Genomic DNA, 12500 nt, shown 5'->3' with positions numbered 1-12500 from the left:
AAATGGTCTGGGGGAACAGGGTGGTTTGCTGCTACTAGTTCCACAATCAAGAAAGAAGGAAATCAATGGTTTCTTAAAAAGTTAAATCCAGGAGGCAGGGCCAAGATGGCTGACTAGGTAGAAGCTACCTCGGATCCCTCTTGCAACAAAGACTCAGAAAAACAAGTGAATCGATCACATACATGACAATCCATGAACCCTGACCATCAAACACAGATCTAAAGAGTTGACCTGAGAGACAGAGACTGAGAAGGAACAACCATGGGGAAGCAGCGACTGTTTTCGGAGCCTGGAGCCAGCGTCCCAGTCAGGAAACCTTGGCGCCGGGCTTTGGACTGGGCGCAGGGGAGCTGAGCACTGCATCCTGAGAGGGCGCAAAAACGGAGCGCAGCCCTAGACCCTTGAACTGACCTCGGGAGAAGCCCAGCCAGTGCACGCAGGCAGCACAGCGATGCGGCTGACAGGAGGAGAAGTCACCAGGAGACAGTGAATGGTTTTGGAGCCGGGAGTGCGGCGTCCCAGCCGGGGAAGCTTGGCCCTGGGCTTTGGACTGGGGGAGGAGGAACTGACCACGGCTTCTGAGACAGCACAAGCACGGACGCGGGCCTGACCCTCGGGGGCAATCTCTACCCAGCGAGCGCATACAGGTAACACGCCCCTCGGGAATCTCAGATAAAACAGTCATCCCAAGCAAGATAAGTAACTTTGTCTATATTCCGGGGTGCTACTCTCTCCTATTTGTCTGAACCCTCCCCTCCCCTTCCCAAGTGGCTTCATTAACATTAGAATTTCCAGAGCCAGAGAGTGAAGACTGTGGTTTTTCTTTTTCTGTTTTTTGGTCTTTTCCTAAGCCATTCTCCTGGCCTGAGAGAAGCAGCTACAAAAAATCCAGGGACCAAAAATCCTTCCCTAATTGGACTAAAAACACGGAACCAGCTCCAGCCAAGCATATGTGATCCACAGTCTTGGGCTTTTATCCCTACAGGTAACAAGGTGGCTATTATAATGCAAAGGCATTTCTGATAGGGATCTGACTGTAATTGTTTTAGCGGATTACTGGAAAGACAAGTTTCCCAGGTCTGATATCTCTGTGTATTCAACAGAACCCTCACTGACCCACAACAGGGAACTGAGGGCTGAAGCTCCCCCAGACCACCTAGCCTCCTGCCTTAGGGGTCTAAGGAGGGTGACACCTACCAATCTGTAGAGGTACTTGCATTGGGGGCCTAGGGTACAGCTTCACAGACCACCCACCAAAGTGCTTTAGGAATAGAGACACACCTACCTCATGGGCACTTGGGGGAACCTGTCAGCAACCTGCCACCCCTGGAGTGTGAAACCCTGCTGCTACTAGAATCTGGTGCACACAACTATCACCACTACTTCTCTAGGTGGATAGGTGACAGTCTGCACCACACACTTGATGACCCAAAATCAGATTCTACTCAAGAATAGTGAATGGACTCATAGGCTTGTATATCTGGTAACAGCCCAAACCAGCTAGTAATAGGACATAAGTGTTTCAAGGGCTACAACAATCAAGACAGCACAATCTAGTAGCCCATCTACGTATATTGAAAGAAAACAAACCAAGATAAGAGTCAGTGAGCAAATATAGAATAAATCACTACAATATCTTAGAGATGGTTCGGAGACAGCAGTCGATATCAAACCACATAAAGAAGCAAACCATGATTGCTTCTACAACTCCCCTAACTAAAGAATCAAAATCTTTCCCAAATGAAGATACAATCCTGGAATTGCCAGATGCAGAATATAAAAAACTAATTTACAGAATGCTTCAAGTCATCAGGGATGACCTCAGAAATGAAATAAGGCAATCTACAGAAAAAGCCAAGGAACACACTGATAAAACAGTTGAAGAACTCAAAAAAGATTATTCAAGAACATAGTGGAAAAATTAATAATCTGCAAGAATCCATAGGGAGACAGCACTCAGAAATCCAAAAGATTAACAATAAAATTACAGAATTAGACAACTCAGTAGGAAGTGAGAGGAGCAGACTCGAGCAACTGGAATGCAGGGTGGGGGATCTGGAGGACAGGGGAATTGACACCAATATAGCTGAGAAAAAATCAGATAAAAGAATTAAAAAAAATGAAGAAACCCTAAGAATCATGTGCAAATCTATCAAGAAGAATAACTTGCGTGCGATTGGAGTCCCAGAACAAGGAGGGATAACAGAAAACACAGAGAGAATAGTTGAAGATCTGTTGGCAGAAAACTTCCCTGACATCATGAAAGACGAAAGGATATCTATCCAAGATGCTCAGCGAACCCCATTTAAGACTGATGCAAAAAGAAAATCACCAAGACATATTATCATCAAACTTGCCAAAACCAAAGATAAAGAGAAAATTTTAAAAGCATCCAGCGATAAAAGAAATGTCTCCTACAAAGGAGAATCAGTAAGAATAAGTTCAGACTACTCAGAAGAAACCATACAGTCAAGAAGGCAATGGGATAACATATATAGAGCACTGAAGGAGAAAAGCTGCCAGCCAAGGATCATATATCCAGCAAAACTCTCTCTCAAATATGAAGGCGAAATTAAAACATTTACAGATAAACACAAGCTTAGAGAATTTGCAAAAACCAAACCAAAGCTACAAGAAATACTAAAAGAAATTGTTTGGTCAGAAAACCAATAATATCAGATACCAGCACAACACAAGGTCACAGAATAGAACATCCTGATATCAACTCAAATAGGGAAATCACAACTACAAATTAAGATTAATTTTAAAAAGAAAAAAATGCTCAAAACAGGGAATCATTGAAGTCAATGTGTAAAAGATGACAATAATGAAAAAGAGGAACTAAATACAGGTGGCATAGAACTGCCATATGGAGAGGGAAACAAGGCGATATAGGGCAATACAAGTTAGGTTTTTACTTAGAAAAATAGGGGCAAATATTAAGGTAACCACAAAGGGGTATAACAACTCCATAACTCAAAATAAAAACCAAGAAAAACATAACGGCTCAGAAAACATAAAGTCAAATACTATGAAAATGAGGAACACACAATTTACAAAGAAAAATGTCTCAGCACAAAAAAGTAAGTGGAAAAATCAAATTGTCAACAACACACATAAAAAGGCATCAAAATGACAGCACTAAACACATACTTATCTATAATCACGCTGAATGGAAATGGACTAAACGCACCAATAAAGAGACAGAGAGTCTCAGACTGGATAAAGAAACACGATCCGTCTATATGCTGCCTACAAGAGACACACCTTAGACTTAGAGACACAAACAAACTAAAACTCAAAGGATGGAAAAAAATATATCAAGCAAACAATAAGCAAAAAAGAAGAGGAGTAGCAATATTAATTTCTGACAAAATAAACTTTAAAGTTAAATCCACCACAAAGGATAAAGAAGGACACTACATAATGATGAAAGGGACAATTGATCAGGAAGATATAACCATATTAAATACTTATGCACCCAAAGACAGGGCTGCAAGATACATAAAACAAACATTAACAGAACGGAAAAGTGAGATAGGCACCTCCACAATTATAGTAGGAGACGTCAACACACCACTGTTGGAGAAGGACAGGACATCCAGTAAGAAGCTCAATAGAGACACAGAAGACCTAATTGCTACAATCAACCAACTTGACCTCATAGACTTATACAGAACACTCCCCCCAACTGCTGCAAAGTATACTTTTTTCCTAGCGTACATGGAACATTCTCTAGAATAAAGCACATATTAGGTCATAAAACAAACCTTTGCAGAATCCAAAACATCGAAATATTACAAAGCATCTTCTCAGACCACAAGGCCATAAAAGTGGAAATCAATAACAGAAAAATTAGGGAAAGAAATCAAATACTTGAAAACTGAACAATACCTGCTGAAAAAAGACTGGGTTATAGAAGACATTAAGGAGGGAAAAAAGAAATTCATAGAATGCAACGAGAATGAAAACACTTCCTATCAAAACCTCTGGGACACAGCAAAAGCAGTGCTCAGAGATCAATTTATATCCATAAATGCACACATACAAAAAAGAAGAAAGAGCCAAAATCAGAGAACTGTCCCTACAACTTGAACAAATAGAAAGTAAGCAACAAAAGAATCCATCAGGCACCAGAAGAAAACAAATAATAAAAATTAGAGCTGAACTAAATGAATTAGAGAACAGAAAAACAATTGAAAGAATTAACAAAGCCAAAAGCTGGTTCTTTGAAAAAAATTAACAAAATTGATAAACCATTGGCCAGACTGACTAAAGAAATACAGGAAAGGAAACAAATAAGCCGAATAAGAAACGAGATGGGCCACATCACAACAGACCCAACTGAAATTAAAAGAATCATATCAGATTATTACGAAAAATTGTACTCTAACAAATTTGCAAACCTAGAAGAAATGGATGAATTCCTAGAAAAACACTACTTACCTAAACTAACACAATCAGAAGTAGAATAACTAAATAGACCCATAACAAAAAAAGAGATTGAAACGGTAAACAAAAAACTCCCAACAAAAAAAAGCCCTGGCCCGGATGGCTTTACTGCAGAGTTCTACTAAACTTTCAGAGAAGAGTTAACACCACTACTACTAACGGTATTTCAAAGCATAGAAAATGACAGAATACTGCCTAACTCATTCTATGAAACCACTATATCCCTGATACAAAAACAAGGTAAAGACATCACAAAAAAAGAAAATTACAGACCTATATCTCTCATGAACATAGATGCAAAAATCCTCAACAATATTCTAGCCAATAGAATTCAACAACATATCAAAAAAATAATCCACCACGACCAAGTGGGTTTTATACCAGGTATGCAAGGCTGGTTTAATATTAGAAAAACTATTAATGTAATCCACCATATAAATAAAACAAAAGACAAAAACCACATGATCTTATCAATTGATGCAGAAAAGGCATTTGACAAAGTCCAACACGCATTTATGATAAAAACTCTCAGCAAAATAGGAATTGAAGGAAAATTCCTCAACATAATAAAGGGCATCTATACAAAGCCAACAGCCAACATCACTCTAAATGGAGAGAGCCTGAAAGCATTTCCCTTGAGAATGGAACCAGACAAGGATGCCCTTATCACCACTCTTATTCAGCATTGTGCTAGAGGTCCTAGCCAGAGCAATTAGGCTAGACAAAGAAATAAAGGGCATCCGGATTGGCAAGGAGGAAGTAAAATTATCTCTATTTGCAGATGACATGATCTTATACACAGAAAACCCTAAGGAACCCTCCAGAAAACTTCAGAAACTAATAGAAGAGTTTGGCAGAGTCTCAGGTTATAAGATGAACATACAAAAAGCACTTGGATTCCTCTACATCAACAAAAAGAACATTGAAGAGGAAATAACCAAATCAATACCATTCACAGTAGCCCCCAAGAAGATAAAATACTTAGGAATAAATCTTACCAAAGATGTAAAAGACCTATACACAGAAAACTACAAAGTACTAGTGCAAGAAACTAAAAAGGACCTACATAAGTGGAAAAACATACCTTGCTCATGGATAGGAAGACTTAACATAGTAAAAATGTCTATTCTACCAAAAGCCGTCTATACATACAATGCACTTCTGATCCAAATTCCAATGACATTTTTTTAATGTGATGGAGAAACAAATCACCAACTTCATATGGAAGGGAAAGAAGTTCCGGATAAGTAAAGCATTACTGAAAAAGAAGAAGAAAGTGGGAGGCCTCACTCTACCTGATTTCAGAACCTATTATACAGCCACAGTAGTCAAAACAGCCTGGTACTGGTACAACAACAGGCACATAGACCAATGGAACAGAATTGAGAACCCAGACATAAATCCAACCATATATGAGCTGCTGATATATGACAAAGGCCCAGTGTCAGTTAATTGGGGAAAAGATAGTCTTTTTAACAAATGGTGCTGGCATAACTGGATATCCATTTGCAAAAAAATGAAACAGGACCCATACCTCACTCCATGCACAAAAACTAACTCCAAGTGCATCAAAGACCTAAACATAAAGACTAAAATGATAAAGATCATGGAAGAAAAAATAGGGGCAACGTTAGGAGCCCTAACACAAGGCATAAACAGAATACAAGACATTACCAGAAATGATGAAGAGAAACCAGATAACTGGGAGCTCCTAAAAATCAAACACCTATGCTCATCTAAAGACTTCACCAAAAGAGTAAAAAGAACACCTACAGATTGGGAAAGAATTTCAGCTCTGATATCTCCGATCAGCGCCTGATCTCTAAAATCTATATGATTCTGTTAAAACTCAACCACAAAAAGACAAACAACCCAATCAAAAAGTGGGCAACGGATATGAACACGCACTTCACTAAAAAAGATATTCAGGCAGCTAACAGATACATGAGAAAATGCTCTCGATCATTAGGCATTAGAGAAATGCAAATTAAAACTACGATGAGATTCCATCTCACTCCAACAAAGCTGGCATTAATTCAAAAAATACGAAATAATAAATGTTGGAGAGGCTGCGGAGAGATTGGAACTCTTATATACTGCTGGTGGGAATGTAAAATGGTACACCCACTTTGGAAATCTATCTGGCGTTTTCTTAAAAAGTTAGAAATAGAACTACCATACAACCCAGAAATCCCACTCTTTGGAATATACCCTAGAGAAATAAGAGCCTTTACACGAACAGATATATGCACACCCATGTTTATTGCAGCTCTATTTACAATAGCAAAATGCTGGAAGCAACCAAGGTGTCCGTCAACGGATGAATGGGTAAATAAATTGTGGTATAGTCACACAATGGAATACTACGCATCGATAAAGAACAGTGACGCATCTGTGAAACATTTCATAACGTGGAGGAGCCTGGAAGGCATTATGCTGAATGAAATTAGTCAAAGGCAAAAGGACAAATATTGTATAAGACCACTATTACAAGATCTTGAGAAATAGTATAAACTGAGAAGAACACATACTTTTGTGGTTATGAGGGGGGGAGGGAGGGAGAGTGGGAGAGGGTTATTTACTGATTAGTTAGTAGATAAGAACTACTTTAGGCGAAGAGAAGGACAATACCCAATGCATGGAAGGTCAGCTCAACTGGACTGGACCAAAAGCAAAGAAGTTTCCAGGATAAAATGAATGCTTCAAAGGTCAGTGGAGCAAGGGTGGGGGTTTGGGGACTATGGCTTAAGGGGACTTCTAAGTCAATTGGAAAAATAATTCTGTTATGAAAACATTCTGCATCCCACTTTGAAATGTGGCATCTGGGGTCTTAAATGCTAACAAGCAGCCATCTAAGATGCATCAATTAGTCTCAACCCACCTGGGTCAAAGGAGAATGAAGAACACCAAGGTCACACGATAACTATGAGCCCAAGAAACAGAAAGGGCCACATGAACCAGAGACTCACATCATCCTGAGACCAGAACTAGATGGTGCCCCGCCACAAGCAATGACTGGCCTGACAGGGAGCACAACAGAGAACCCCTAAGGGAGCAGGAGATCAGTGGGATGCAGACCCCAAATTCTCATAAAAAGACCAGACTTAATGGTCTGACTGAGACTAGAGGAATCCCGGGGGTCATGTTCCCCAAACCTCCTGTTGGCCCAGGACAGGAACCATTCCTGAAGACAACTCATCAGACATGGAAGGGACTGGACAATGGGTTGGAGAGAGATGCTGATGAAGAGTGAGCTACTTGTATCAGGTGGACACTTGAGACTGTGTTGGCATCTCCTGTTTGGACGGGGGATGGGAGGGTAGAGAGGGTTAGAAACTGGCAAAATTGTCATGAAAGGAGAGACTGGAAGTAGGCAACGGGCTGACTCATTAGGGGGAGAGTAAGTGGGAGTATGGAGTAAGGTATATATAAGCTTATAAGAGACAGACTGACTTGATTTGTAAACTTTCACTTAAAGCACAATAAAAATTATTTAAAAAAAAAGTTAAACCTAAAATTACCATATGACCCTGCAATTCCACTCCTACATATATACCCAAAAGAATCAAAAGCAGAAATTCAAACAGATGCTTCGGCATCAATATTCATTGCAGCATAGTCACAACAGCCAAAAGGTGGAATCAACCCAAATGTTCACTAGGTAAATACAATGTAGTATATACATACAATGGAATATATTTCAGCCATAAAGAGAAATTAATCTGTGCCTTGGACACTGTGTGTTGAACAAAATAAGTCATGTGCAGAAGGAAAAATATCGTATGATCCCACTTAAATGAAGTATCTAGATTAGGCAAATGCCAAGAGACTAAAGTTTATTAGGGGTTACAGAGGTGGGCAGGAGGAGGAAGTAGGGAGGCATTGCTTAAAAGGTACTGTCTCTAAAGGTGATGAAAAAAATTGGAAATGGATAGTGGTGATGCAGTGGAGTCACTAGGGTTGGTATCACCCAGTGTTGTAAGTCATGGTGCCATTCCCTCCTCCCATGGACCTCCTCTCCTACCAGACCATACAGAATGCTTAGTAATGTCTACTATCAATTTTAATCATAGAATAATATGTGATAAATATACTTGTAAATTGCTAAAATGTAACATTTCTTAGATAACATGAATACTAACAACAAAATTATTTTGTAAAATCTTTCTACATTGAATTACAACATTGTTACATTAGTAACTAAGCCTAAGCCTTTTTCGATTTTTCTCCTTTTCCTGTAATTACTACCACATTCCAAAAAAGTTCTTGATATAGGTTCACGAATACTAATTACTACAATACTGTGGCTAATACACCAGAAAATTTGACAAAATCAGCGACAGGGACAGCAACAAAAACAATAGCGCATGCTTGTAGTTCATGCAGAGGAAACCACGTGATTCCAAGTGTCATTGTAATTGGGTAATAATGACAGCCCCGACCGGAGTGCATTAAACCAAACCCACTCACTGCCTTTGAGTCGATTCCTACTCATAGAGACTCTGTAGAACAGAGTAGAACTGCCCCACAGGGTTTCCAAGGAGCGTCTGGTGGATTCAAGCTGCCAACCTTTTGGCTAGTAGCCTTAGTGCTTAACCACTACACCACCAGGGTTTCCAGAGTGCATTAGAATGTTCAAAAAGTAAATTAGCATAGAGTTTTAGCCTTGTAGGTATGTTGATACATGTAAGCTGGGCTTACAAAAAACGTTTTGTTTTTGCAACTAACTACAGGGATATTTTGAAAAAATAAATTTCTGCTGAAACACTGTGTCACCCCCTCTGACAGTGTCACCTGGTGCAGTCCACACCCCCCCCACTCCGTGACACCACTGTGGTGATGGTTGCACAACATGGCAAAGATAATGTCACTGAATTGTATATCTGAAAATGGTTGAAATGGCAAATGTTTTGCTATATATATTTCATCAGAATAAAAAAAAATTTTTAAGTAGGAAATCAGGATGCTGTTACTGTAATCCAGGGGTCATGAAGCTTCTGCAGTGTTCTTTCCAGGGCCAAAAAAAACCTAAACCCTTTGTTGTCCAGTCAATTCCAAACCATAGCGACACTGTAGAACAGAGCTGAACTGCCCCATAGAGTTTCCAAGGAGTGGCTGGTGGATTCAAACTGCCAACCATTTGATTTCCAGCTGAGCTTTTGGTAACCCAGTGCTGTCTAGTCGATTCTGACTCATAGTGACCCTATGGGACAGAGTAGAACTGCCCCATAGAGTTTCCAGGCTCTTGGTAGTGGTTCTCAAAATAATCTATCACAACACAGAGCAAGTTAGTGGGGATGGAGGGAAGGACAGATTGTAAAAGGGCTCAAGAAAATTTTCCGTGTGATGAAAATGTCTCTTATCTTGATTACAGTGATGGTTTTGGGGGTGTCAAAATTGATTAAATTGTACACTTTAAACATGTGTAATAATATACAAGACTTCAATTGTATTTCAATACAGTTATTTAAAACCTAGCATGTATCAGAATCCCTGGTGGGCTTCTATATAATACGGATTACTGAGTTCCAGTTAGAGTTTCTGATTCAGTATGTCTGGGGTGAGGCCTGAGAATTTAAATTTCTAGCAAGTAGCCAGTTGCTGTTGACCTCACTGGTCTGGGGCCCATACTTTGAGAACCACTGTTGTGGAGCACACCACATGTTCTAGACATGAAATGGCAAAACAATTGATCTCCTCACCTTGCATTCCTCTGCAGGAGATCCTGTGGTGTCCCCGATAATTCTTGTCATCGCAAAACAACGGAACCAAAAGCTGCCTCATTTCCGTGTTACAAAACCGTGAGGCAAAGGTTAAATCACATTGAGAACTCTAACTGCAAGGAAGTTAGGGAAATATCGTTTTAACTTTCTAGCCTCTGTAGTACAGGAAGTCTCACTTGAAGTAGATGGAAATAGATGGTTACTGCCAATCTATTATCCCCTGAACAGACATTGAAGCTGAAATGTTCTGCCCAAAATGGAGGGCCTCCCCAGAAGATTAAAAAATAATATGTCAGTGTCACACTGAGGGGAAAGCTGACTGACACTGTCCTTGAAAGAGGATGTCACTGTTAGTGACTAGTTTATCAGCCATTGCTCCAGGAGATTCTAGCCAGTTACCACCATCCCAAACTGATTTATTACCTCTCTTTTTCTTATTGGTTTTAATGGGTTTTTATATATTCTAGACATGAGTCCTTTGTCAGATATATGCATTACAAATATCTTCTCCCACTGGGTGGCTTGCCTTTTCACACCCTTAATGGTGCCTCTATATATACTTTAAGTATATATAGAGTTAAGTATAAAGAAGTTCAATTTATCAATTTTTTCTTTTATGGTTAATGTTTGTGTGTGTGGGTGTCTTGTTAAACAGAAAATCTTTGCCAACCCAAAGTTCATGAAGAAATTCTCCTTTTTCTACTCCTATGGTCAGCTATTTATGGTCCTATGGTCAGCTATTCTTTGACAAAGGACCAAAGTCCATTAAATGGGGAAGACAGTCTTTTTAACAACCGCTGCTGGCAAAACTGAATGTTCATCTGTAAAAAAAAAATGGAACAGGGCCCATACCTCATACCTCATGCAAAAACTAACTCAAAATGGGCCAAAGTCCTAATTATAAAACCCAAAACCATAAAGATCACATAATAAAAATTAGGAACAATGCTAGGGGCCCTAACACAAGGCTTAAATTCAAAACTATAAGTAATAATGCACAAACACCAGAAGATAAGCTAGAAAACTTAGAGTTCCTGAAAATTAAACACTTGTGCTCATCAAAAGACTTCACCAAAAGAGTTAAAAGAGAACCTACAGACTGAGAAAAAAAAATTTGGCTATGACATATCCAACAAGGCTCTAATCTCTAAAATCTATAGAATGCTTCAACACCTTGATAACAAAAAGATAAATAAGCTAATTAAAAAACGGACAATACACCAAAGAAGAAATAGAAATAGAAATACCGTATGATCCACTAGTCTCACTCATAGGAATATATCCTAGAGAAATAAGAGCTGTTCCATGAATAGACATATGCACACCCATGTTCATTGCAGCGTTATTCACAATAGCAAAAAGATGGAAACAACCTAAGTGTCCAACAACAAATGAATGGATAAACAAATTATGGTACATACACACAATGGAATACTACAAAACAATAAAGAACAATGATCAATCTGTGAAACATCTCACAACATGGATGAATCTGGAGGGCATTAAGCTGAGTAAAATAAATCAATCACAAGAGGACAAATATTGTATGAGACCACTATTATAGAAACTCAAGAAAAGGTTAACACACAGGAAAAGACAATCTTACAAAGGAAGGGAGGGATGGGGAAGGGAAATCACTAACTAGATAGTACAAAAGTGTTAACTTTGGTAAAAGAAAAGACAACAGAGAGTTATAGGGGAAGTCAGCACAACTTGTCCAAGGCAAAGCCATAGAAGATTCCTAGACACATCCAAACACCTCGAGGGACTGAGTTACTGAGGCTGAGGGCTTGGGACCATCGTCTTGTGGGACTTCTAGATCAATTGGCATAACGTAGCTCATAAAGAAAATGTTCTACATCCTATTTTGGTGAGTATTCTGGGGTCTTAAAAGCTTGCCAGTGGCCATCTAAGATACACCTATTGGTCTTACCCTGTCCAGAGCAAAGGAGAATGAAGAAAACCAAAGACACAAGGAAAATATTAGGCCAAAAGACTAACAGACTACATGAACCACAGCCTCCAACAACCTAAGCCCCAAACCATATGGTGCCCCGCTACCACCACTAACCTCTGTGACAGGGATCACAATAGAAAGTCCCAGATGGAGTGTGAGAAAAATGTAGAACAAAATTCAAATTCACAAAAAAAGACCAGACTTACTGGTCTGACAGAGACTGGAAGAAACTCTGAGACTATGGTCCCTGGACACTCTGCTTACTCAGAACTGAAGCCACTCCCGAAGTCTACTTTTAATGCAAAGATTAGACAGCCCTATAAAACAAACAGTAACAAGGGAGAAATGCGCTTCTTAGTTCAATCAAG

Source organism: Elephas maximus, chromosome 1 (assembly GCF_024166365.1).
Source record: "Elephas maximus indicus isolate mEleMax1 chromosome 1, mEleMax1 primary haplotype, whole genome shotgun sequence".
Lineage (NCBI taxonomy): Eukaryota > Metazoa > Chordata > Mammalia > Proboscidea > Elephantidae > Elephas > Elephas maximus.
Note: the sequence above shows the minus strand (reverse complement) of the source record.